The 26,898-nt window shown below is 44.4% G+C and overlaps 1 long non-coding RNA gene across 1 annotated transcript; it reads left to right on the top strand.

The window, feature by feature from the left end:
• The first annotated feature begins 3,001 nt into the window (after positions 1-3,001).
• LOC132829701 (uncharacterized) lies at positions 3,002-21,438 on the top strand. Its single transcript, XR_009646261.1, has 3 exons — positions 3,002-3,048; positions 12,746-12,880; positions 21,368-21,438. It is a non-coding gene; the product is annotated as an uncharacterized LOC132829701 (long non-coding RNA).
• The last annotated feature ends 5,460 nt before the right edge of the window (positions 21,439-26,898 follow it).

The following is a 26,898-nucleotide window of genomic DNA, read 5'->3' as shown; positions in this document are numbered from 1 at the left end:
GCTACATACTCCAGTCTATAGCATCTTCCATGTGCTTGCAACATTCTCCTGTCCATACCACCCTCCCTTTCCCTGTAATATTCTCCATTCCATACCACCCTCCCTATCACTGTGATATTCTCATGTAATGATCCACAGCCCTACACACATCCCTGTCTCTGAAGTCTAATCAAAGTTGCTTTATCTCTCTAACTTCCTCCAAACAATAAAATGTTTTCTCCTGCGAACATTTTGTAGCAACTATAACTACATTTAACATTGTTGCGCTCCCAAACATCCCTCAAAGGCCCTCTCTCGGTGACACGCGCCATGCATTTGCAACAAGGCAGATGGAATGAGAGCATTAACTGAAGAGAACAGAAATGATCGAACTGTTATTGTGGAGGGGTGGCTGCAGAATGATCATGACAGCAATGTGATTATTGAGGGGTTGTAGGGATTTAGGCAGGATCAGCAAAAAAAAAGCAAGATCCCGTCTGTTGTGAAGAAAGGATACAGTCAGTGCTTTAGTGAGACAGCCAATTTAATCTGGGAATCGAAATATCGAATCATTTTGAATTTGCAGCTTCCAAATAGCAAGGGGGATCTGGAAGATCAAATCACAATCCATGTTCGTTGGTAAGTTGGATACAATATTTTCTTGGTGATAGTAGACAGAGGAATGTGAAGTGGTCAATTTCTGATTGGACGTCTGTGGCCAATGGTGTTTCACAAGGATCAGTGCTGCGATGTCTGTGTGTAATTTATATCTGTGATTCAGATGAAAAGGTCAGCAGTTTGCTTAGTATTTTGCAGATGAAATTTGGAAAAGCATGTAATGATCAGGGATAGTGAGGGGAATTGTGGATAGTGAGGAGGAGTGTTAAAGGTTGCAGCAGTGTGTAGATCAGCTGGGACGCTGTGCAGAGAAATTGCAAATCGAATTTCATCGGGACAAGTGTGAAGTGATACATTTATGAAGTCAAATGGAAGAGAGAAGTACAATGATTGACTAATTGGAAACATTGATAAACAGATGACCTTGGATGCAAATCCGTAGCTCCCGCAAAATAACAACACAGTAGGATGTGGTGGTAAAGGAGGAGTACGGTATGTTTACCTTCATTGGTCACAGTATTGAGTACAGACGTTTGCATGTCATGTTGTTACTGAATGAAACTTCATTCGGTCATGTTTGGAAGGTTTGTGTGTCGTTCTCATCTCCACGCTACAGGAAGGATGTGCAGGTTTTGGGGAGGGTGTAACAGAGGGTTGGCAGAATGTTGCATGGATGAGAATGTGTTTACTGTAAGGAGGTTGGACGCAGTTGGATTATTTTGTGAGAATATCAGAGACTGGGGGGTAACCTGGTACAGGTATATAACATTAGGAGAGGTGTGAACAGTGTGGATAGTTGGAATCCTTCTTTCACTGTAGAAATATCAAATACTAGTCTGCCTCGGTTTAAGGTGAGAGTGAGAAGTTTTAAGTGAGATGAATGAGGCCAGTTTTCTTTACCGAGAGAGTGGAAGCTGCTCAGGAGGTGGGAGAGGTGGCAATGAGAGCAAAGTTTTGAAGTGGCATTTAGACAGGAACATGAACAGGCAGAGAATAGAGGGATATCAACCATGTGCAGGCAGATGCGATTAGTTGAGAATAGCATCATGGTCAGCACAGTCATGGTGTGCCGAAGGGCCTATTACTGTGCTGTACTGTTCTATTTTCCAACTTAACGGCATCTACCCTGTCAAAGCAAATCAGAATCCTGGATGTTTCTTTCGATTTCTCTCCCATTCTTCAAAACCCCAATAATTTCAAGGCCAATCTACCCCACCTCTGCTCATTGGAAAAACCTGCCATCTCCAGGATCAGCTGAGTGAACCTTCCCTGGCCTGCCTCCAATACAAGAATATCTTTCCTTAGGGCACACATACTGTTCATTTAATCTAGGTTGGTCTGACTTTTACCTTACATCGTTGTAGCAGGACCTCCCTACTTTTAAACTCCATTCCCTTTGTAATAAATGCCACCATTTGATTTGCCATCTCAATTACCTGCTGATCCGTAAGCTCCCTTTGTCAGATTGATACACAAGGATTACCAAAATCCTTTGTGCAGTCAGTCTGAAACCAAACGATGTTAGCCTGACAGTAAGTAGGGAACGTGCTGGAATGTCGCACGTTTTGTGAAGGTTTGTAGCTCAGGTTGAGGTTTATGGTGTAGGTTTGCTCGCTGAGCTGTAGGTTTGATTTCCAGAGATTTCGTTACCTGGCTCGGTAACATCATCAGTGGTGACCTCCAAGTGAAGCGAAGCTGTTGTCTCCTGCTTTCTATTTATTATATGTAAATGTTGAGCACCTCGAGACTTGCTGTGGGGAAATTGGGAATCCAGGAGAAAACAGCACAAGGAGCGCGCTGTCACATCAATGCCCCACCCACCCCTTTCCCATGGCCACCTTCTGCCTCAAGTCTAACAGTGTGTGTGAAAGTCCACATCGGTCTGTACAGCCAACAACAAACTTCCCCTCTACCCCCCGCCCCCCCCGCCCGCCCCGAGAGTGGGAGAGAGTCAGCCTCGTCTGTGACCCACCGCCAAAGGGATGACGAGACAGGAATGTTGAATCCCCTCACAATTATCCCAGTGCCTTTGTTACAAATTCAAAAAAATCCCTGTTAATGCAGTGTCTAATAATGTGATATCACTCAGTATCTCTCCATGTGGTATCCCTCGCTGTGTCGGTCTCTTTGCTGCCTCTGTCAGCATTTCTCCCTCTTACAGATGGCCTGAGATCCTGAGTCAACAGAATTGTCCACTCCAGAGAGACACAGCAACACAGGCAAGGGATGGAGACTGGGATTCTCGAGAACTCTGTTGGACTCAGTGCCACTCTGCATGGGTTATCCTCATTGCATCAGTCTAATTTCCCATTCTGTCTACTTCTGTCTCATGCAGGTAATCAGGATGTTCCTCACACCTGTCTCATCCATCACCTCATTGAAACTGGTTGGTCAGCCCGAGTGAGAGAGGTGGAGAGGGAGATCTGGAGCCTTCAGTAAATCCTGCAGCCGGTAAGATCACTCACAGTAAACAGCACAGGGTGGGGTGGTAGACTTCTATATTCAGATTTGGAATACAGGACATAGATACAGAGCTGGGCAAGGAACAGCAACATTCTAGGCTTCATTCCCACCATTTTGTGAGGGTCCTGCTTTCACCTCTGCTGTACTGGTCCTCAATGCGACAGCACAGGGGATCGCAGGCATCAATCCTGGCCCATGCTGTGTTAGTGATCTCTGTAATATCCTCCAGTCCCAATAATCCTACCTCTGTCTGGAATCTTCTCTAGTCCACATCATTCTCTCTGTCTCTGTCAGGTTCTCCAATACCTAACATCCTAATTCCTAAACTTCTGCAGGAGATACTAAATGCCTTCATCCCTGACTGTCCTGTCTATCCTTGTAAGCTCCTCCCACCAACACCACCGTCCATGTCAATGTATTTGACTTGAAACTCTCCATGGGTCCCTACCTATGTAATCTTCTCCAGCTCCTAGAACCCTCCCTTAGCTGTGAAAACTTTGTAATCTCCTTATCCTTTTCCAATTCTTTGATCTTTATCTTGTTAAATGTCAACCTCATTCCCGGCACCATTCACGACCACAGAAAACTCTTTCAGTTTGTGTAACCCTCCCCATTTGTGTAACTGTCTCCAACCCAGTAACCTGGCATTCTCCATTGCCTTCTTATCTATGTAGCCTCCAGAGCATAGCAGATCCTTATATCTGTAAATGTCTTCAGTCATGACCACCTTCCATATCTCTGTTATTATACACAATACTCTCCTAGATGAAATAGTCCCCTGTCTGTGCCTCTCAGTCTGCCTACCTCTTCCTTTCTCCATCCCTATCCCTATCTCCAGAATCTAATCCAGCTCCCTGAATCTCTGTAAATTCCTCCAATCCCCAAATCCCTTTGTCCCACTGACATTCTTTACGAGATGTAACTCTGTTTAATTCTAACTTCCTCGATTCCCTTTAAGCCTCCCTATCTCTGTAACTCTAACAATCTGTTCAACCCCCCACTACTGAGGAATGACTCCCTGCATTCACCATAAGGCAGATGGAATGACAGTGAACAGATATGATGGAGCTTTCTTTCTGGAGATTTAGCTGCAGAATGATAATCGCTGGGAAGTGAAAACTGAAGGGTTGTTGGGATAGAGTCATAGAGTCAGAGAGATGTACTACAACATGGAAACTGACCCTTCGGTCCAACCCATCCATGCTGTGCAGATATCCCAACCCAATCTAGTCCCAATAAGCAGACTAGGCAAAAAGCCAACAAGTTGTGAAGGAAGGATGAGGTCAACGCATTAATAAGACAATCATGTGGATCTGAATATCAAAAGTGGATCTGAGAATAAGCATGCAGCAGCAACTGTTAGCAGGAATTCTTTTGTAGGCACCAAACAGTGATGGGAATGTCAATATGGTTACAGTCAGGACACTGAATGTACTTGTTTCAAGGGCAGTACAGTAACTGTGTGTGACAGTGGTCTCCATGCCGACTGATACAGCAGTGAGTATCAGTGCTGTAACGGATAGAATCCTGGATTGTATGTGAGATGGTTTTCTCCAACATAATGTCATATTTGTAGATCAAATGCTGTGTACTAATAAATAAACAACAATCCCATTATAAAGGAGATTTGTGAGCAGAGACCCATAATATTATGCAGGACATATTGAGTTTGTGCTTAGACCATGAGATGTAGGAGGCGAATGATGCCATTTGTCCCATTGAGTATGCTCTGTTCTTCAATCAGATCATGGCTGATCTGACTCTGATAAACTATACTTTCCTGCCTTCTCCTCAAAACCCTTGTTTCCCTGATGCATTAAAGTCTGCAGGAGGTTACAGAACAGTCGGAGAAATAGACAGAAATGGCAAATTGAGTTTAGTCTGGACAAGTGTGAGATGATGTCAAATTCAAGAAGAAAGTTCGCATACTGAGGGATATTGATATACAGAAGGATCTTGGTGCAAGTCAGTAACCCCAGAAATGGCAACAGAAGTATGTCAGATGGGAAGGCAGGCAAATGGAACACTGGCCTTCATCGGGCACAGTGGGTAAAGTGGTTTGCATCTGACGCTGCAATTTTATGAAACGTTTGTTTGGGCCATATTTGGAGAACTGTGTGCAGTTTTCATCCCCACACAACAGGGAGGATGGGGAGGATCTGGAGAGGGTGCAAAAGGGGTTTATCAGCACGTTGTCTGTGTTAAGGTTTTTTTAAGAGTATGTTAGGTGTAAGAGGAAATTAAACAAAGTTGGATTGTTTAATGAGAGTAACACAACCTGACTAGGCACAGGAATATAACATTGGGAACAGGGATAGATAATGCAGTTAGTCAGAATCTCTTTCCCAATGTGTAATTTTCAAATACTAGAGTGCATAGGTTTAAAGTGAGAAAGAGGAAGTTTAAACGAGATGTGTGAGGCAAGTTTGTTTTTTTACGTGGAGTGGATGTTACCGAGGGAGAACGTAGAAGCAGAAATGTGAGTAAAGTTTTGAAGTGGGATTGAGACAAACATGAACAGGCAGAGAACAGAGGGATATGGACCATGTGCAGGCAGATGGTATGAGTTGGAATAGTTTCATGGACCGCAGAGAGGTGGTGGGACGAAGGGCCAGTTGCTGTGCTCTACTGTTCTATTTTCGAACTTATCAGCATCTGCCCGATCAGAGCCCCTCAGAATCTTGGATGGTTCATTCCATTTCTCTCGCAATATCTAAACTTCAATGGGTTCAACCACAACCTACTCCACCTCTTCTCATTGGAAAATCCTTCCATTCCCAGGATCAGCCGAGTGACCCTTCTCTGACCTGCCTCCAATGCGACAATATATTTCCTTCGGGCACTCACACTGTTCATAATATTTGAGGTGTGGACTGACTTGTACCTTGTATAGTTTTAGCTAGACCCGCCTATTTTTAGAGTCCATTCCCTCTGTAATAAATGGCAGCATTTGATTTGCCTTCTCTATTACCTGCTGAACCTGTAAGCTACCTTTTTCAGATTGATAAACAAGATCTCCCATAACCCTTTCTGCTGTCAGTCTGAAACCAAATATTGTTATCCTCACAGTACGTCGGGACCATACTGACATTGTTAGAAAGGATATGTCAATATACAATAACTGGCCACTTAGAAACACATTTGATAAAAGAGAATGTGTTTTTGAGCCTGTTAGATTTAATTTGTTGGTGTGAATATTAATGGCTAAATTGTAGGGGTTTAGGAGGGATGTAGTGATGTGGGGGATGTGGTGTATTTGAATTATCAGAAGCCTTTACACAAGTTTCAATAAGGGCTAAAGGGTAACTTGGTAGAGAATAGGGTCCCTTAAAGATCAATCAGTTCACCTATGTGTGGAACCAGAGGAGATGGGTGAGAAATTAGACAAAATAGTCTATCCAGTATTTGTTGTGGATAGATCAGTCTTCAGTAGCTCATTAGGTCGATCCTAGAATATTGTGGAAAGCTAGGGAAGAGATTGCAATGTCCCCAGCAGAGATATTTATATTATCAACAGACACAGTGAGGTGTTGGAAGACTGGAGGTTGGCTAATGCTGTTCCACCACTTAAGGGCTGCAGGGAAAAGCCAGGAAATTACAGCCCAGTGAGCCCAGTAATGGGGAAGTTGTTGGAGGAGATTCTGAGAGAAAGCAGCTCCTTACATTTACAATGGCAAGGGCTGATTCGAGATGGTCAGCATGGCTTTGTGAGTGGAAAACCATGTTTCACAAACCGGATTGACAGTTCGAGGAGGTGGCCAAAGATAGGTGAAGTCAGAGCAGTCAACGTTGTCCACATGGACTTTAGCATCTAGTCAAGAGGAAGAAGGAAGCTTACTTAAGGTTGAGGAAGCAAGGATCAGACAGGGCTCCAGAGAATTACATTGGGTGGCACGTTGTCTCAGTGGTTAGCACTGCGACTTCACAGCACCACGGACTCCATTTCGATTACAGCCTCAGGCGACTGTCTGTTTGAGTTTGTACACTCTCCCCGTGTCTGTGTGGGTTTCCTCCACGTGCTCTACTTTTCCCCCACAGCCCAAGATGTACATGTTAGGTGACTCAGCCATGCTAAATTACCCATAGTGTTTAGGGATGTGTAGGTTTGGCGCATTAGTCAGGGCAAATGGAGAGTAAAACGGTGGGGGAATGGGGTTGCGTTGGATCTTGTTTGGAGGGTTGTTATGGAGGTGTTGGGCCAAATGGCCTGTTTCCATACTGTAGGGATTTCCTGAAGGTACCAGGAAGGAACCGAGGAATGGACTTAGGGGAACTAGAAGGGGACATAAAAAAGCTTTGTTGGGAAGGATTAAGGAAAACCGTAAGGCATTCTCCACTTATGGGAGGAACACGAGGATGGTCAGAGTGAGGATAAGGCCACTCTGGGATAGTGGAAGGAACTTGTGCCTGGAATCACAGGAGGTAGGGGAGGTCCTTAATGAATACTATGCCTCAGTATTCACTGCTGAGAAGGGTCTTGTCGTTTGTGAGGACAGTGTGAAACAGACTGATAGACGTGAACAGGTGGATGTTAAGAAGGAGGATGTGCTGAGAAGTTTGTAAAAGATAAGGATACATTAGTCGCTGAATCAGACTGGATGCGTCCAAGGTTTCTTCAGGAACCGGGGGAATGGATTGCTGCGCATCTTTGCACCGTCACTGTCCACTGGAGTCGGACCAGATGATTGTGGGCAGGAAAATATTATTCCTTGTTCAGGAAAGGGAATAGGCATAATCCTGGGAATTGCACATCTGTCAGTTTTATGTCTGTGGTGTGCAGATTATTGGAGAGGACTCTGAGAGACAGGATTTATTATTCCTTGCAAAACCATAGTTTGATTAGAGATAGTCAGCATGTTTGTATCGGGGCAGGTCATGCCTTACAAATCTTATTGAATCTTTTGAGAATGTGACAAAACACCTTTATGGCTCATTCAAAAAGTACGGAGACATGGGATACAGGGAAACCTGTCTGTCTGGATACAGGATTACTTGCCCTCAGAAGACAGAGGGTAATGATACGTAGAAACAATTCATCCTGGAGCTCAGTGACCAGTGGTTTTCTGCTGGGAGTGGTTTCAGTACCTCTGCTCTATGTGATTTTATGAATAAGTTGGATGTGTGAGTGGAAGAGTTGATTAGTAAGTTTGCCAATGAGACGAAGATGGTGGAGTGGTGGATAGTGTGGAGGTCTGTTGTAGGTTACAAGGGGACATTGACAGGATGCAGAGTTGGACTGAGAAATGGCAAATGGAGTTCAATCTGGAAGTCATTCATTTTGAAGATTGAATGTGAATGCAGAATGCAGGGTTAAAGGCAGGATCTTTGGCAGTGTGGAGAAACAGAGGGATCTAGGGTTCCAAGTCCATAGATCCCTCAAAGTGGCCACCCAAGCTGATCGGCTTGTTAAGAAGGGATATATTGCGTGGGATTTCATTAGTTTGGGGATTTAGTTTTAAAACTGTGAGGTTATGCTGCAGCTCTATAGAGCCCTGGTTAGACACCACTTGGAATATTGTGTTCAGTTCAGGTTCCCTCATTCCAGGACAGATGTGGAAGCCTTAGAGAGGGTAAAGAGGAGATTTACCAGGATGCTGCCTGGACTGGAGGGCATGTCTTATGAAGAAAGGTTGATGAAGCTAATGTTTTTCTCATTGGAGTGAAGAAGGGTGAGGGGTGACTTGGCAAGGTGAACAAGGTGACGAAAGTCATAGATGGAGTGAAGAGAGAGAGGTTATTTTACCCTGACAAAAATAGTTATTAAAAGGGGTTATAATTTTCGGGTGATTACCGGATGGTTAAGGGGAGATTTCAGAGGTAGGTTCATTACATACAGATTGGTGGCTGTATGGAATGCACTGCCAGCAGTGGCAGTAAAATTAGATGCATTAGGAACATTTAATATACTTCTGGGTAGGCACATGGATGATAATAAAATGAAGGGTATGGAAGGTAGAGTCATAGAGGTGTACTTCAAGGACACAGACCCTTCTGTCCAACCCGTCCATGCTGAACCGATATCCCAACCCAGTCTAGTCCCACCTGCCAGCATCCAGTCCATATCCCTCCAAACCCTTCCTATTCATATACCCATCCAAATGCCTCTTAAATGTTGCAATTGTACCAGCCTTCACCACATCCTCTGGCAGCTCATTCCATACACGTACCACCATCTGTGTGAAAAAGTTGTCTTTTAGGTTTCTTTTATATTTTTCCCATTCACCCTAAGCCTATGCCCTCTAGTTCTGGACTCCCCAACCCCAGGGAATATACTTTGTCTATTATCCTATCCATGCTCCTCAAAATTTTGTAAACCTCTATAAGGTCACCCCTCAGCCTCCGACGCTCCAAGGAAAACAGCCCCAGCCTGTTCAGCCTCTCCCTTGAGCCTAAATCCTCCAACCCTGGCAACATCCTTGTAAATCTTTTCTGAACCCTTTCAAGTTTCCCAACATCTTTCCGATAGTAAGGAGACCAAAGTTGCACGCAGTATTCCAACAGTGGTCTAACCAATGTGCTGTACGATTGCAACATGACCTCCCAACTCCTGTACCCAATACTATGACCAATAAATAAAAGCATACCAAACACCACCTTCACTATCCTATCTACCTGTGACTCCACTTTCAAGGTGCTGTGAACTTGCACCCCAAGATCTCTTTGTTCAGCAACACTCCCTAGGAACTTACCATTAAGTGTATAAGTCCTGCTAAGATGTGCTTTCCCAAAATGCAGCACCACGCATTTATCTGAATTAAACTCTATCTGATACTTTTTTTTATCTTACGGTCGGATAAAATATTGGCGGGTCATCATGGGCGAAGGGTCTTGTTCTGTACTGTTCTGTGTTCTAAATGGCGTATGTTAAACTGGGTAATAAGCTCAGATCAGTGTAAAAGGTTATGGCATTCTGGAGGAGCTTGTCAACTGGACAGAAAATTGGGCTTGATGGTAGGAGACAGAGGATGATGGGAGACGTATTGTTTTTTCAGACTGGAGGCATGTGACCAGCGGTGGAGTGGGTCAATTGTTGTTTTTCATTTGGATAAATGGTTTGGATGGGAATATTGTTAAGTAAGTTGAGTAAGTTTTTTGCGTGACACTGAAATTGGCGGGAAACTGGACAGCGATGAAGGTTATCTGTTATACAACAGGATGAATAGTACTGCTGGGATAGTGGGCTGAAGAATAGCAGATGGAGTTTAATTAGATAGATATGAAGTGTTCCATTTTGGTGAAACAAACCAGGGTGGGACTTGTACAGTTAATGTTCGGGTCCTGGGTAGTGTTGTCAATCAGTGACCCAGGGATGCAGGTACACAGTTCTTTGTAAGTGGTGTCACAGGGAGACAGGCCGGTGAAGCAGGCGTTTGGGATGGTTACCTTCATTGGGGAGAGCATTAAGAGTAGGAGTTGGGACTTCATCTTGTATCTGTACAAGACATTGGTCAGGCCACCATAAAAGCAGAGTTGATCAGTGTGAAGAACTCATCTGGTTCCCTGACCTCATTTTGTGTAGAACATCTGACGTTCTAACCTGGTCTGGCTAACATGTGACTCCAGACCCACTGCAATATGGCTTACTCTGAAGTGTCCTCTGGGTAATTAGTAGTGATGTCCACATCCCATGAATGAATAAATAAAAGTACATATGTCCCTCCCTATCTCTGCAAACCCCTCCAGCTGCAGCAATCCGTACTGGCTTTGTAACACCCTGACCACTCTCTGTAACACTCTCACCACCTCCGGCACCTTCACCTCTCCCTGTTCCTTTTGTGACATTATACCCTGACAGTGATTCCCCTTCCCACTGCTGCCCTCCTGCTAGCAGACCCTTTGCAATCACTTTAAAACTTACTTCGAAAACACACTCTCACTTCAGGATTTTAAGTACTTTTTGGTGATCTTCTAAGCCTCATAATCTAATAGGACACATTTTGTCCTGAGTGAGGGGCAGGTGGGAATTTCTTGCTGAGGTTTTGTCTGTTTCAATGGTATATTCTTTGTTGAGTGATTTACACTGTTCCTTCAAATATTTTCCACTGTTCATTTACAGGCACATATCTCAGTCGGGTTCGCCTCTTTACCTTGGTCAGTTCTCCTCTCAAACTCATGTAATTGGCTGTTTTTGTTTCTAGTTGTAATTTGTCCTCTCTGTGATTCACTTTAAAACTTTATATTTCTTTAAACTGCACTTTATCACAATTTCCCAGAGGATCTCCCCAGGTGACATTACTCATTCACTAAGTTTGATCACACAACAGTCGCTCTGAGATAGTTGTGTCCCTAACCATTGCACAATTTGTTACTTAAAGAAACACTGAAAACTAATTCTCTGAACTCCTCTTTCAATATCGCTCTTGTCAGTGTGAGATTTTGGGAATATTGAAGTGTCCCAAAATTATCACAAAGCTTTGATTCCTGTTTATTGCAGTTATGAGCAACGGAATGCTGTTCGGTGGGTATAACTGTTCAGCTGCTTGTGTCCTTGGCAAGTAGTAGCCAGAATTTACTTTCATACTGACTCTACTTCATGATCTGAGACCAAATACTTTCACTGTAATGCCTTTGTTACCCATTATTGTTAGTGTTACCCATTTTGCCTGAGTTTCCGCAAGGTTGTGAACAATTGAATATTTATGTTCGCTCTGTAACCACAACTCTCTGATGTCTAAATCTCTTTTCTCTCTGGCACAAATCAATCTACCTTATTGATGAGACATTATCCATAATTTACTCTTTCCCATAATTTCCTGTCACAATTCGATTCCCTGATGTACAGTTTCAGTTAAACTGTCCCATCCTGTTCCTTTCTGCTTGTCTTCAGCCATAATCCCATGTTGCTCCCATACTTCACCTTTTTCCTTTGGATTTCGAAAGCTCCTTTCACTTGAACCCTGTCCCTGCATCCTCTCTATCAGTAATCTACCGACGTGATTGGCCAGGACCCTGGTCCCAGCACCGTTCCAGTGGGACCATCCTAATGGATTATTTATTAAATCAGGTATGGGATGTGGGTGTCTCTGACTGACCAGCCTTTCTTGCCCAGCCCGAGCTGCCCTTGAGCTGAGTAACTTGCTCGGCCATTGCAGAGGGTAATCGAGAGGCAAACACTTTGCTGTGGGGATATCGTGCAGACCACGTGAGGATGAGCAGATGTCCTTCTCTTTTTTACATCAGCAATGGTTTCATATTTATTCATGGATTGTTAATTACTATTTTTAAATTTATTGATGGTGGGATTCAAATCCACTTCCCCTGAACATTAGCTGAGGTTTTGGATGCATGCTCTAGCAATAACACCACTCGGTCATCACTTCACCTGCTCACTGGTTGCTCATCTCTGAGCACTGATACCAGGGCATCATGAAGCTAAACCCATTCTTCCAATATGACTGTGTGATCCTGAGGTCTTCCAGCACTCTGGTGATATCACTCAGTCTCCCTCCATGTGGTATCCCTCACTGTGTGGATCTAATTGCCGCCTCTGTCAGTGCCTCCAACTCTTGCACTTCCTTTAGATCCTGAGCCAGCAGAATTCTCCATTCCAGAGAGGTGCAACAGTATAGGCCAGGAATGGAGACTGGGATTTTCCAGATCTCTTTGGGGCTCATTTCCATTCTCCATGTGTAATCCTCTCTGCATCAGTCTAATTTCCCATTCTGTCTATTTCTGTCTCCTGTAGGTTCTCAGGAAGGTGCTGACTCAATAGACTTCCCAATTGCTAGGTGTCTCGTCCAACACCTCTTTGAAGATGATTGGTCAGCCAGAGAGACAAAGGATAGGGAGATGTGGAGCCTTCAATAAATCCTGCAGTGAAGTAAGATCACTCAGAGTGCACAGAGCAGAGAGCAATGAGAGGGCTGCTAACATCGCTAACAAGACATGACATAGATACAGTGCTGGAGTGGGAGCACAGTACAGTACAGACACACCCCTAGCTCAAACACCAACTCTAATTTAATTTATGTTGCATTGAGACAGCATAGGGAGTTCATAGTTATCAATCCAGTCCTGTGCTGTCTTAGTGAGCATCAGGACATCAGAGGGGAAAGCAGGCCTCCGACAAGATGTTGTGAATGCTGCCTGGGATCTTTCTGTTCTGAGTTCTCCCTCCAACACTGTGCTAAGACTCACTACTCTGCAACACTGTACTTATGACTTGGCTTGTGTACCAGTGTCTTCAGTCATTTTTAACTCCTATAACAGTTCCTGCCCCTGTAACCTCCTCCCTTCCCGATAGTCCCTCCACATATTTGAAACGTACTGCATTCCAGACTACCATCCCTATCGCTGTAACTTGCTTCAGTGTCTACAGCATGCTTTATTTCCGTACTGTAATCCTCTTTAGCTGGATACAGAGTGATACAGCACGGAAACAGAAACTGTGGCCCAACTCGTCAATGCTGCCCATGTTTCATATATTGAATGAGTCTCATTTGCCTGCGTTTAGCCCTTAGCTCTTCAAACCTTCTCCTCTCCATGTTCATGCACAAATGTGTTTTCCATGTTGTCATTGTTCTTGTTTCTCGCATGTGCCCCCTGGCAGTCCGTTCTATCTGTACACCATCCTCTGTGGAAAGTGTTGCCCCTCAGCTCCCTTTTTAAATCTTTGCTCTCTCACCTCCAGTTTGTACCCTTGCGTTTTGGACTCCCTTACCCTTGGCATTTTCACCATTCTTAGGTCCAATCCTTGTGGCACTCCACTGGTCACTGTCCTCCAGTCTGATAAGAAAGCTTCCACCACCACCCTCTGTCTTCTTTCTTTGAGCCAGTTTTGTGTCCAAATAGTTAGTTCTCCCTGTATTCTGTGAGATCGAACCTTGCTAGTCAGTCTCCCATAGGGAAACTTGTCAAACGCCTTACTCAAGTCCATATAGATCACATCTACCATACAGCCCTCATCAATCCTCTTTGATACTTCTTCAAAAAACTCAATCAAGTTTATGAGACATGATCCCTTACGCACAAATGTCTATCTCTAATCAGTCCTTGCCTTTTCAAATACATGTACATCCTGTCCCTCAATATTCCCTCCAACAACTTGCCCATCACCGACGTCTGGCTCTCTGGCCTATAATTCCCTGGCTTTTCCTTACAACTCTTCTTAAACAGTGGCAACATGTTAGCCAACCTCCAGTCTTCCGGCGCCTCACCTGTGAGAATTCCATGTTACAAATATCTCAGCAAGAGGTCCAGTAATCACTTCTCTAACTTCCCACAGAGTTCGAGGGTACACCTGATCAGGTCCTGGGAATTTATCCACCTTTATGCATTTCAAGACATCCAGAACTTACTCCTCTGTAATATGGACATTTTGCAAGTTGTCGCCATCTATTTCTCTACATTCTATATCTTCCATATCCTTTTCCACAGTAAAAACTGATGCAAAATACTCGTTTAGTATCTCTGTCTTTTAAACGTTGTAATTGTATCCACATCCACCACTTCCTCAGGAAGTTCATTCCACAATCAAAACACCCTCTGTGTAACAATTTGCACCCATTTTTTTAACATCTCTCTCTTCTAACCTTAAAGATGTGGTCCCTCCTCTTGAGACTCCCCCATCCTGGGGAAAAGGCAACTACCATTAAATTGATCCATAAGTCATTTTTTAAAATAAACTTTTATAACATCACATCTCAAACTCCAGGCTCCAGTAAAAAAACTCAGCCTATCCAGCCATTTTTCAGAACTCAAACCTTCCGTATCCAGCAACGTCCTGGTAAATCTCTTCTGAACCCCCCGCAGCTTAATAATATCCTCCCTATAACTGGGCGAGCAGAACTGTACAGACTATTGCAGGTCTCACAAATGTCTGTGTAATCTCAACATGACGTCCCAAATCCTCCACTCAATGGACTGAGCAATAGTCAGGTATGCCAAGCACTGTCTTATCCATCCTGTGATGCAAACCTCAAGAATTATGTACCTGAACTCGGAGGTCCCTCTGCTCTAAAACACTAACTGAGGTCCGAACAGTAATTGTATCGAATCTACCTTTGTTTGTTTTACCAAGTGCATTACCTTGCATTTATACAGATTGAAGTCCATCTACAATTTTTCAGCACATTCACCCAAATCATCAAGATCCCTTTTGTAATCGTAGCACACCTCCTTCACTGTCCACTATGTCAGCCTCCAGCCTTCCAGCCCATCACATATGTCTGTCAATGGTACAAATACCTTTGCTCGGGGCTCCACAATTTCTTCCCTAACATCCCACAATGTACTGTGATACACTTAATCAGGTCCTGGGGCTTTACATAATCTTTGTGTTTTTAAAACCTCCAACACCATCTCTTCTATAAATGCCCTCTTTTCAAGTCATAGAGATGTACAGCATGGAAACAGACCCTTCGGTCCAACTCATCCATGCTGACCAGAAGATGTAAATAAATCCATCCCTTATACCAGCACTTGGCCCATGTACCTCTAAACCCTTATTATTCATATACCCATCCATCTCGTAAAGGTTGTCATAGTATCAGTATGTGTTACTTTCTCCCTCAGCTCATTCCATACACACATTACCGTGTGCATAAAAAAGCTGACCCTTCAGTCGCTTTTAAACCGTTCCCTTTTAACCTTAAACCTGTTCACTCTAGTTTTGGACTCTCCAACCCCCGGGAAAAGACCTTGAATATTTACACAATATCCCTCATGTTTATATAAACCTCTGTCAGGTCACCAGTCAGTCTCCGATGCTCCAGGGAAAATAACCCCAGCTTATTCAGCAACAACCCCAGAAACATCTTGTAAATCTTTTCTGAGCACTCTCAAATTTCACAACATCCTTCCTAGAGCAGGGATACTGGAATTGCAGCGAACTCCAAATATGGTCTAACGTATTACTCTTGTTCCCTGAGTTCCCCAGTGTTTGGCCACAGTAAGTTCTGGAGTAAAAAAATGTGTTAAACGTCTTAGCCATCTCCAGCGGTTCCACACATCAGTGGTCTCATTGTTCCTTAAGGGACACTATTTTGTCTCGAGTTACTCTTTTACTCAATATATTTATACAATCACTTTTGGATTTTCCTTATCCTTTTCTGCCGAGGCTATTTCATGTACCCTTTCTGCATTCCTAATTTCCACCCAAAGTGTATTCCTACAGCCCCTGTGATCCTCAGGGATTCCCTTGATCCAGCTGGCGATACCTGACATGTGCCCCTTTTCCTTGACCAGATCCTCAATAGACAGCCAGTGTTTCCGAGTGCTGTCAGCATTGAGCTGCTCACAAACAGGAACATACTGGTGGTGATCGCTCAATTTAACTCACTTTTTAAATATTCTCGTTGCGAGACTTCCCTTTTCCTGCAAATAGTCTCGCAAATCACCTTTTGAAAGTTCCTGTCTAATACTATCAAGATTGGTCTGGCCCCATTTCATAAATTGAACTTGTGGACCAGACCTGTCCTTTTCCATCTCTATTTTCAAGCTCATAGAATTGTGGTCATTTTGACAAAATGCGTTCCCACTCACACCTCAGTCCCTTTCCCGACCTTGATTCCCAAGGGGCGGTCAGGTTTTGCCCTTTCTCTTTTCAGGCCATTTACATATTGATTGGGAGTTTTCTGGAACACAATTACCAAATTCCTCCCTTGCAAATACTGAACACTGGCAGTCCCAGTCTAGATTTGGAAAGTTGAAAAATCCCAACCATAACAGCCCTATTATTCTGATTGATATTTGAGATCTCCTGATATATTTGTTCCTCAGTCTGCCACGGATTATTCGGGGTCAGTAGGACAATCTTATCAAAGTGATGACCCATTCTTATTTCTCAGTTCCACTAACATAACTTCAGTGGGCAATCCCACAGCAATATCCTCTCTAAGTACTGCTGTGATTATTCATGCAATCAAAACCCACCATCACGCGTCCTCTCTTGCCTCCCCTTCCTGCAGTCCCTCTATCTTGAATCAATGAGCTGTCAGTCCTGCCCCTCGCTCAGCTGTGTTTCTGTAATAACTATAATCTCCCATTCCACTGTTCCAATCCATGGCCTGAGTTCATCTTCCTTAGTTGTCAGTCCCCTTGAATTGAAATAAATGTAGTTTAATCATCAGTTTTCGCCCCATTTCCTGCTATATTCTTCCTGTCTTGTCTGCTGAAATTGCTCTCTCTAACTTGTGCACCAGCCTCAATCTTCTGTCTGGCCTTACGATTGTTTAAGATCCAACACAGTGCCAGACTAGTTTATATCCTCTCAAGCAGCTCTAACAATTCGCCCCACCAGGATATGCGTCCCCTTCCTGATCCAGTTCAGGTGTCTTCCCCACCCTGTCTACCTGTTCTTACAACTTCAGACATCCAATGACTTGCCCACCAAGGTCCCTGTGTTCCTCGGTACTCCAAGACGACCTGCCATTCATGATGTATATCCTTCGCTTATGAGACTTCCACAGTGCATTACCTCACAGTGATCAGAAGTAAACACCATCTGCCATTACTCTACACAGTTTATCATATGATGGACATCAGACTGCAGGCTGAGAACATCCCCTCATCTTTCATATCCTCTGCAAACCTGCTAATTTTTATTTCTGCTTTCGCATCCAAGTTATTAATGTACATAATAACCAGCAATGGTTCCTGCACAGGTCCCTGTTGGACGCCCACTGTTGCAAGAATTCCAAACACGAAGAAGTCTATCCACTAATTGTGGATCCAGTTTACCAACTTGCCTTGGATCCCAGTGGCTCTTTACGTTTTGACCAGCCTTGCATGAGGGACCTTGTCAAAGGCCTTATTCAAGTCCATGTAAACCACATCATCTGCACTGCCCTCCTCAATATTTTAAAACACCAGTTAAAAAAAAACTGAACTGATTTCCTCAGACAGTATTTCCTCATACCAAATCCGTGGTGACGCTGCCGAGGTGATCCTTGGAAGTGTTGATGCATCCTCAGAATCGTTCCCAATAATTTCCCTCTTCCTGCTGTCAGACTATCCGCTCTGTAATTACCTGGCCTGTCCCTGCTGCTCTTGAACAAATGAACCACTTTAGCCATCCTCTAGTCATTCGGCACTTCACATGTGGCCAGCAAAGTATTACATACATCCACCAGGACCCCAGCAATCTCTTGCCTTCCCTCCCATAGCAGCTTGGGATACATTTCATTGGGCTGGGGCTTTCTCCACCTTTATGCCCGTGAAAACATTTAATATCTCCTCCTTATTCATCTTTTCTTGTTCTCTAACCTCACCGTCCCAACTGAAATCCCCAGCTACAATGCCTTTCTCCTGTGTGAATACAGATGGGAAGTATTCATTGAAGACCTCACCTACTTCCTCTGGCTCCATGCACAGTTTGTCCCTTTGGTTTCTATCAAGCCTCGCTCTTTACCTGGGAATCCACTTCCTCCAACTATACTCGTTAAATACCTTATCGCCTTTCCATAACAGTGTCTGCCAAGGATATTTCGTTCCCATTATTTGTCCGTCATTTTAAGGATCCCCTTGCACTCTCTATACGTTGGTCGGTCTTTGCCTGTTTTCATCGCATTGTACTTCCTTTATCAAGCTCAGGATATCGCTTGACCAGTATTCACTGGAGTTACTGCCTTTTCATTCACTCTTCACAGAACACACTGGCCTTGAATTCTCCCTGTATCACTTTGACACACTTCCTCTTTCTGAATATGAACCCAACTGCAAATAGTTTCTCCGGGTCTGTGTTTGCCAGATCCTGTCTCGTGATAATGATAATGCACAGTGACAGTGATATTCTAATGATGAGAGGGTTTCCACAAATTTGGCCTCTTCACATCTGGCCTATTTTTATATTTTTTTTTCCAAAATGACTTTGAAAGCTAGTGTTATGACCACTATCACCAAAACACTATAACAAAACTTTGTCTGTCATCTTGTCCAGTACCTACAGCCCACTCTGTCTGTAACATCCAGCCCTTACTGACGTCCCCATCTGTGTACCTCCCTCCAGCCTCTCTAGCACATGATGTCACTGTAACCTTCTCCAGTCCCAACAGCACTCCTCCATCCTGTCCTACAGCACCTTCATTACCTCTAACCTTCCACCATCCATTTCCCCTCACTGTCTGTACAGAGTCCTCCAGTTCCTACAGCCTTTCCTGCCAGCCCTCCTTTGTGTATAGTTCTGAAGCCACCTGTACGCTTCTGAGATCTGTAACCTTGCACCCTCTCTCTCTTCAATGTTCTCTGTCTCTGTGACTAACTCCCATCAGTACAATGCTCCTTACCTCTGACCACCTCCAGTCAGTTCTAGCCTCCTTAGCTCTCGAACATCCTGCAGCCACTAAAACCATCCATGTGCCTGAGGTATCCTCTCAATTGTTGTAACAACTCTCATTCCCACAACTGCATCTGTCCATAACCTCAGCCAGTCCAAAGAACCTTTGCTAACACGGTAACCTCACCCAGTGTGTACAACTCTGAGTATGCCTAACTTCATCCAGTCTCCCCACCCGCCCTTACCTCTAATTGTCGAGGGAATCCACAATCCTCCCTATTGCGTTAACCACATGGACACCATTTATGTAACCTTCTCCTGATCCTGACTATATTCTCCTCCTGTTCCAATGAACCTTGTGAACTTTGTGACCTAGTCCAATCTCTGCAGTGCCCTGTATAATCAGCCTCACTGTGCCTGGAACCTGACTTCAATTCCAGCCTTGGCCGACTGTCTGTGTGAACATTACATGTTCTCCCCCCCCTGACTGTGTGGGTTTCTTCTGCCATAGCTCAACATTTGCACAATAGATGGATTGGCCATCATTAATTGAGCGTAGTATTCTGGCAAGTGTGGTATAGGTGAGTTCACCGCGATTCATGTAGGGTTTAATGGACAGGGAGATAAATGGGTCTGGTTTGGATACTCTTTAGAGGATTGCTGGGGACTTGTTGGGCCGAATGGCCTGTTTCCACAGTGTGGAGATTCTATTCAGGTTATTGTCCAGTCCTGTCAACCATTCCTGTGTCTTGAACCTTGCCTCATCCCCAATACTCTCCTTAGATTTGTAATCTCCAACAGTCTCTAAAACACTCCTGGGCGATGTAAGCTTCTCCTGTCCTTACCACGACCGATATGGCTGTCACTCTTCCTGCTTTTAGAGCAATCCCTATAACTGTTGTCATTGGTTACATCACTCCCAATCACTGTTCCATCCTGAAACCGCCCAAAACATTTATATCTCTGTAAACTCATCTGAACTGTCTATACTTCCTTTTGACAGTCCCGTTCTGAGACTTTCTCTATATCAAAAAATAAATAAGTGCAGGTAACCCTTATTATTGTAACCTCCCTCCAGCCTTACAGCACTGAGGATCTGTAGAAGCTCTTTTCAAATCGACAGCCATCTCTGTGTCTGTAATATCCTCCACTCCCCAGAATTCATTCTCTCTGAGCTCTTCTGTAGTCCATTAAACACTCCCTAACACTATCTGTATCATTGTAATCTTCACCCAAAACACAACCTTCCCTATCTGTATAATTCCCTACACCAGTCCCTATCCCTCTAAGCTCCGTCTAACAATACATTGCCCATGCTTGTGTATTCACCTTCAGTCCCGACTCGCCTCCCTATCTGTATAGCCTTCTGCATGCATTTTTCCTTCAGTCTCTTCAACTGTCCCTGTCAGTGTCATATCTTCCAGAGCCGAAAACCCCCCTCTCTTTAACTTTCTCAGGCCACACAACCCTCACTATCTGTGACCTACTCCTGTCAGAGAATCCTTCCTCTGTGAACTGCTCCAACTCTTCAACTCTCCATAAGCTCCTGCCGCTCTTACAGCCCTCCCTGTCTTCATAACCTCTTCCAGTCCCTACACCGCAATCAGTCTATGGAGACCCTACCACCATCCCTATCTATGTTATCCTCTCAGGTCCCTGCAACACTCCCGATCTGTAGATCCCACTCCTATGCCTGTGCCTCTCCCGGTCCTGTTCCTTGTAACTGTGTAACATCCTCCCGTCATTGTCACCCACTGTGTGTCAGTGTAAGCTCCTCCTGTATCTCCATCCATTTACCGATCTCCATAACCTTCTCCAGCTCGTACCCCCCATCTGTGTAAACATCATTCTCCACTCGAACCTAATACAGAAACTTCCTTCTATTTGTGCTATGCTCCCTTATATGTGAAACTGTCTCCAACCAAACTTGCTACCCAATCTCTCAAAAAAAGAATCCAGATTCCACAGCCTCCGTGTCTAAATAACCCCCAGAACCTAAGCCTTCCTAGATCTATAAACATCTTCAGTCACGATGACCCTCCATATCTCTATTTGTTCCTCCAGATGATACAAACCTCTTTATCTCTGTTGTAGGTTGCATTGGGACATTGACAGGACGCAGAGCTGGGCTGGAAGTGGCAGATGGAGTCCAATCTGGAAAAGTGTGAAGTGATTCATTTTGGAAGGTAGAATTTGAATACAGAATACAGAGTGAAAGGCAAAATACCTGGCAGTTTGGAGGAACAGAGAAATCATGGGGTCCGTGTCCATAGATCCCTCAAAATCGCCACGCACATTGATATGGTTGTTAAAAAGGCCTATGTTGTGTTGGCTTTCCTGAGAAGGGGATTGATTTTAAGAGTCGTTAGGTTTTACTGCATCTTTATAGCGTCCTGGTGAGATCACACTTGGAATATTGTGTTCAGTTCTGGTCCCGTCTTTACTGAAGGATGTGCAAGTTTTAGAGTGCGTACACAGGAAATTTAGCAGGATGCTGCCTGGAATGGAAGGCATTTCTTATGAAGAAAGGTTGAGGGGGTTAAGGCTTTTTTCATGGGAGTGCAGAAGGGGGTGGGGCGACCTGGTAGAGGTGAACAAGATGATGAGAGGCACAGAGAGAGTGAATAGTCAGATACTTTACCTCCCATGGAATAAATGGCTATTACAAGGCGGCATAATTTTAAGGTGAATGGAGGATGGATAAGAGGATAGAGAATGGTAGGTGGTTGGAATGCACTGCCAATGGTGGTGGTAAATTTAAATACTTTAGGGACATTTAATAGACCCTTGGATAATAGTAAAATGAAGGTTATGTAGGTTAGTTTGATCTTACAGTTGGATAAAAGGTTGGCATGAAATCATGGCCGAAGGGCCTTGGGCTGAACTGTTCTGCGCTCTATGTTCTGTTGGAAAAATGGGTAATTAGCTCAGATCAGTGTAAAAAGGATTTGGCATTCTGGAGGAGCTCGTGAGCTGGATACAAAATTGGCTTGATGGTAGGAGACAGAGGACAATGGGAGACATGTTGTTTTTCTGACTGGAGGCATGTGTACAGCGGTGTAGTGGGTCCACTGTTGTTTGTCATTTTGAATAAATTGTTTGGATCGGAGTATTGGTTTACTGGTAAGTAAGGTTTTTGGGTGACACTGGAATTGGTGGTAAAGTTGACAGTGAAGAAGGTTATCTATGAAATAACAGGATGGACAGTCCTGCTGGGATAGTGGGCTGAAGAATAACAGATGTAGTTTAAATAGATAGATGTGAAGTGTTGCATTGTGGTGAAACAAACCAGGTGGGACTTGTACAGTTAATATTCGGGCCCTGGGTAGTGTTGTCAGTCAGAGACCCAGGGATGCTGGTACACAGTTCCTTGAAAGTGGTGTCATAGGTAGACAGGCTGGTGAAGCAGGCATTTGGGATGGTTACCTTCATTGGGCAGATCATTGAGTTTAAGATTTGGGATGTCATGTTGTGGCTGTAAAAGACATTGGTGGGGCCACCATAAAAACATTGATGATCAGTAGGAAGAACTCATCTAGTTCACTAACCTCCTTTTGGGAAGGACATCAAATATTCTAACCTGGTCTTGCTAACGTGGGACTCCAGACCCACAGCAATATGGCTGACTCTGAGCTACCCTCTGGATAATTAGCAGTGGGGTCAAACAACGTTGTTCCAGGCAATGACACCCACATCCCATGAATGAATATATACAAATACCTATGTCCCTCCCTATCTCTGCAAACCCCTCCAGCTGAAGCAATCCGTACTGGCTTTGTAACACCCTGACCACTCTCTGTAACACTCTCACCATCTCCAGCACCTTCACCTCTCCCTGCTCCTATCGTGTCAATAAACCCAGACCGTGGTTCACCTTCCCACAGCCCTCCTCCTGCGAGCAGACACATTGCAATCCATTAACATTTACTCCTAAAGCAATCTCTCACTTCAGGATTTTAAGTACTTTTTCGTGATCTAGTATGATCCCTTTTGTCCTGAGTGAGGAATAAGTGGGATTTTCTTGCTGAGGTTTTTACTGTTACAATCGAATGTCCTTCTGTTGTGTTTTACATTGTTCCTTCAAATGGTTTCCACTGTTCATTTACAGGCACATACTTCAGTTTGTTTCGCCTGTTTACCTTTGTCAGTTCTCCTCTCAAACCCATGTATTTGGCTATTTTTGTTTCTGGTTGTAGCTTGTCCTTTCGGTGATTCTCTTTAAAAGTTTATATTTCTTTAAACTTCACTTTATCACAATTTCCCGAAGGATCTCTGCAGGTGACATTACTCATTCACTAAGTTTCATTACACAGTCGCTCTGCGGTAGTTATGTCCCCAGCCAGTTGCACAATGTGTTTTTCAAAGAAACACTGAAAGAAAATTAACCAAACTCCTCTTGCAATGTCAATGTTGTCCGTGTGATTGTCCCAGATTATACAAATATTGAAGTTTTTCCAAAATTATCACAATGTGTTTGTTACAAAATGCCAAAGAGTTCCTGTGTAATGCAGTGATGAGCAATGGAATACTGTTCAGTGGCTAAAACTGTTCTGCTGCTTGTGTCCCTGGCAAGCAGTAGCCAGAATTTACATTCAGACTGACTCTACTTCATGATCTGAGGCCAAATGCTTTCTCTGTAATACGTTCGTTATCCATTATTGTTCGCGTTGTCCGTTTTACCTGAGTTTGCACAAGGTTGTGAACCACTGAATATTTTTATTCACCCTGTATCTATGTCTCCCTGCTGTCTAAATCCCTTTTATCACAAATCCATCGATCGTATTGCTGCGAAATTGTCCATTAAAAAACATAATATACTCTTTCCCACAATTTTCTGTCACAAATCTATTTGTTAATGTACAATTTTAGTTAAACTCTGTCCCTTCCTGTTCCTTTCTGCTTGTCTTCGGTCACATCCCAATGCTGTTCCATTGCTTCACCTTTTCTATTTGGATTTGGAAAGCTCCTTTCACCTGAACCCTGTCCCTGCATCCTCTCTGTCAGTTTAAAGCCCTGTCCATAAAACTACTGACATGATTGGCCAGGACACTGGTCCCAGCACAGTTCCAGTGGGACCATCCTAATGGATTATTTATTAAATCAGGTATGGGATGTGGGTGTCTCTGGCTGACCAGCCTTTCTTGCCCAGCCGGAGCTGTCCTTGAACTGAGTAGCTTGCTCGGCCATTTCAGAGGATCATTGAGAGGCAAACACTTTGCTGTGGGTACGTCATGCAGACCACATGAGGATGGGCAGATGTCCTTCTCTAAAGGACAGGGGTTTGTATTTGTTGTACATCAGTCATGGTTTCACACTTATTTGTGGATTGTTAATTATTTTTAAAATAATTGATTTCAAATGTCTCCTTTTCAGATGGTGGGATTCAAACCTGCCTCCCCTGAACATTAGCTGAGATTTGAGATACATCCTCTCGCAGTAATAGCACTAGGCCATTACTTCACCTGCTCACAGGATGCTCATCCCTCAGAGCTGATACCAGGGGATCCTGAAGCTAAACCCGCTCTTCCAACATGATTGTGTGATCCTGATATGTTCCAGCAATCTGGGATTATTACTTAATATCTCTCCATTTTACAGATCTCTGTGGTACTCAGTGCCAAATTTCTCATGTACCCTCACTGCATCTGTTTAATTTCCCATTCTGTCTATTTCTCTGTCTCCTGCAGGTACTCAGGAAAGTCCTGACTCAATAGCCTTCACAGCTGCGGGGTGGATGTTCCATCACCACATTGAAGATGGTTGGTCTGCCAGAGAGAGACAAAGGGCAGGGAAATCTGGAGCCTTCAATAAATCCTGTAGTGAGGTAAGATCGCCCACAGTGCACAGAGCAAAGAACAATGAGAGGGCTCCAAGCATCTGTTAACACAACATGACATAGACACGGTGCTGGAGGGGGAGCACAGCACACACACACCCCAGCCTCAATCACCGCCCCTAATGTAAGTTCGGTTATATTAAAACTCACTACTTTGCAACACTGTATCTATGGCATGTCTTGTAGTCCAGTGTCTTCAATAATATTTAATTGCTATAACAGGTCCTATCGCTGTAACCTCCTTGCTTCCCAATAGCCCCTCCACATATTTGAAATGTACTGCATTCCAGACTACCAAACCTATGGCTGTAACTTACTTCAGTGTCTACAACATGCCTTAACTCAGTCGTCTCCTCCTCCAATAAGGTACAAACAAGGGCTGCAGATGCTGGAAACCAGAGTCTAGATTAGAGTGGTGCTGGAAAAGCACGGCAGGTCAGGCAGCATCCGAGGAACAGGAAAATCGACGTTTTGGGAAAAAGCTCCTCATCAGGAACAGAGCCAGGGTGTGGCAGAGTGGGGAGATAAATGAGATGGGGATGGGGATAGGGAGAAAGTAGTCTAGAGTTCAATAGGTGAATGGGTGGGGAAGAAGGTGATAGGTCAGAGTGGAGGATGCGGGAAGGTAGCAATGAGTACAATGGGTGAATGGGAGTGGGGATGCGGGTGATAGGTCAGAGATGAGGATGGAGTGGATAGGTGGGGAGGGAGATAAGCCATTATGACAGGTCATGAGGGCGGTGCTGAGCTGAAAGGCTGGAGGTGGGGTGAGATGGGGAAGGGGAAATGAGGAAACTGGTGAAGTCCACATTGATGCCCCGTGGTTGAAGTGTTCCGAGGCGGAAGGTGAGGCGTTCTTCCTCCAGGCGTCGGGTGGTGAGGAAGTGGCGGTGGAGGAAGCCCAGAACCTGCATGTCTTCGGCAGAGTGGGAGGGAAAGTTGAAATGTAGGGTCACAGGGCAGTGGGGTTGATTGGAACAGGTGTACCAGAGATGTTAACTAAAGTGCTCTGCTAGGAGGTGTCCAGTCTCCCCAATGTAGAGGAGACCGCATCGGGAGCAGCGGATACAATAAATGATATTGGTGGATGTGGAGTTAAAACTTTGGATGTGGAAGGCTCCTTTGGGGCCTTGGATGCTGGTGAGGGGAGAGGTGTGGGTGCATGTTTTGCATTTCCTGCGGTGGCAGGAGAAGGTGCCAGGAAGGAAGGGTGGGTTTTTGGGGCGCGTGGAACTGACCAGGTAGTCACGGAGGAAATGGTCTTTGCGGAAAGTGGAGAGGGATGGGGAGGGATATATATCCCTGGTGGTGGGTTCCGTTTGGAGATGGCGGAAATGGCGGCGGATGATTTGGTTTATGCGAAGGTTGGTAGGGTGGCAGGTGAGCACCAGGGGTGTTTTGTCCTTGTTACGGTTGGAGGGGTAGGGTTTGAAAGCAGAGTTGTGGGATGTGGACGAGATGCATTGGAAGGCATCTTTTACCACTTGGGAAGGGAAATTCCGATCTCCAAAAAAGGAGGCTATCTGGTGTGTTCTGTGTTGGAACTGGCCCAACTGGGAGCAGGTACGGCGCAGGCGGAGGAATTGGGAATAATGGTTGGGAATTTAGCAGGCGGTAGGGTAGGAAGATATGTAATCTAGGCAGCTGTGGGAGTGGGTAGGATTGTAAAAGATGTTGGTGTCAAGTTGGTTGACATTAATGGGGATAGAGAGGTCCAGGAAGGGGAGGGAGGTATCAGAGATGGTCCAGGTAATTTAAGGTCAGAATGGAATGTGTTGGTGAAGTTGAT

This window comes from Hemiscyllium ocellatum, chromosome 29 (genome assembly GCF_020745735.1).
Source record: "Hemiscyllium ocellatum isolate sHemOce1 chromosome 29, sHemOce1.pat.X.cur, whole genome shotgun sequence".
NCBI classification, from domain to species: Eukaryota; Metazoa; Chordata; class Chondrichthyes; order Orectolobiformes; family Hemiscylliidae; genus Hemiscyllium; species Hemiscyllium ocellatum.
Note: the sequence above shows the minus strand (reverse complement) of the source record. Positions and strands in the feature narration are given on the sequence as shown.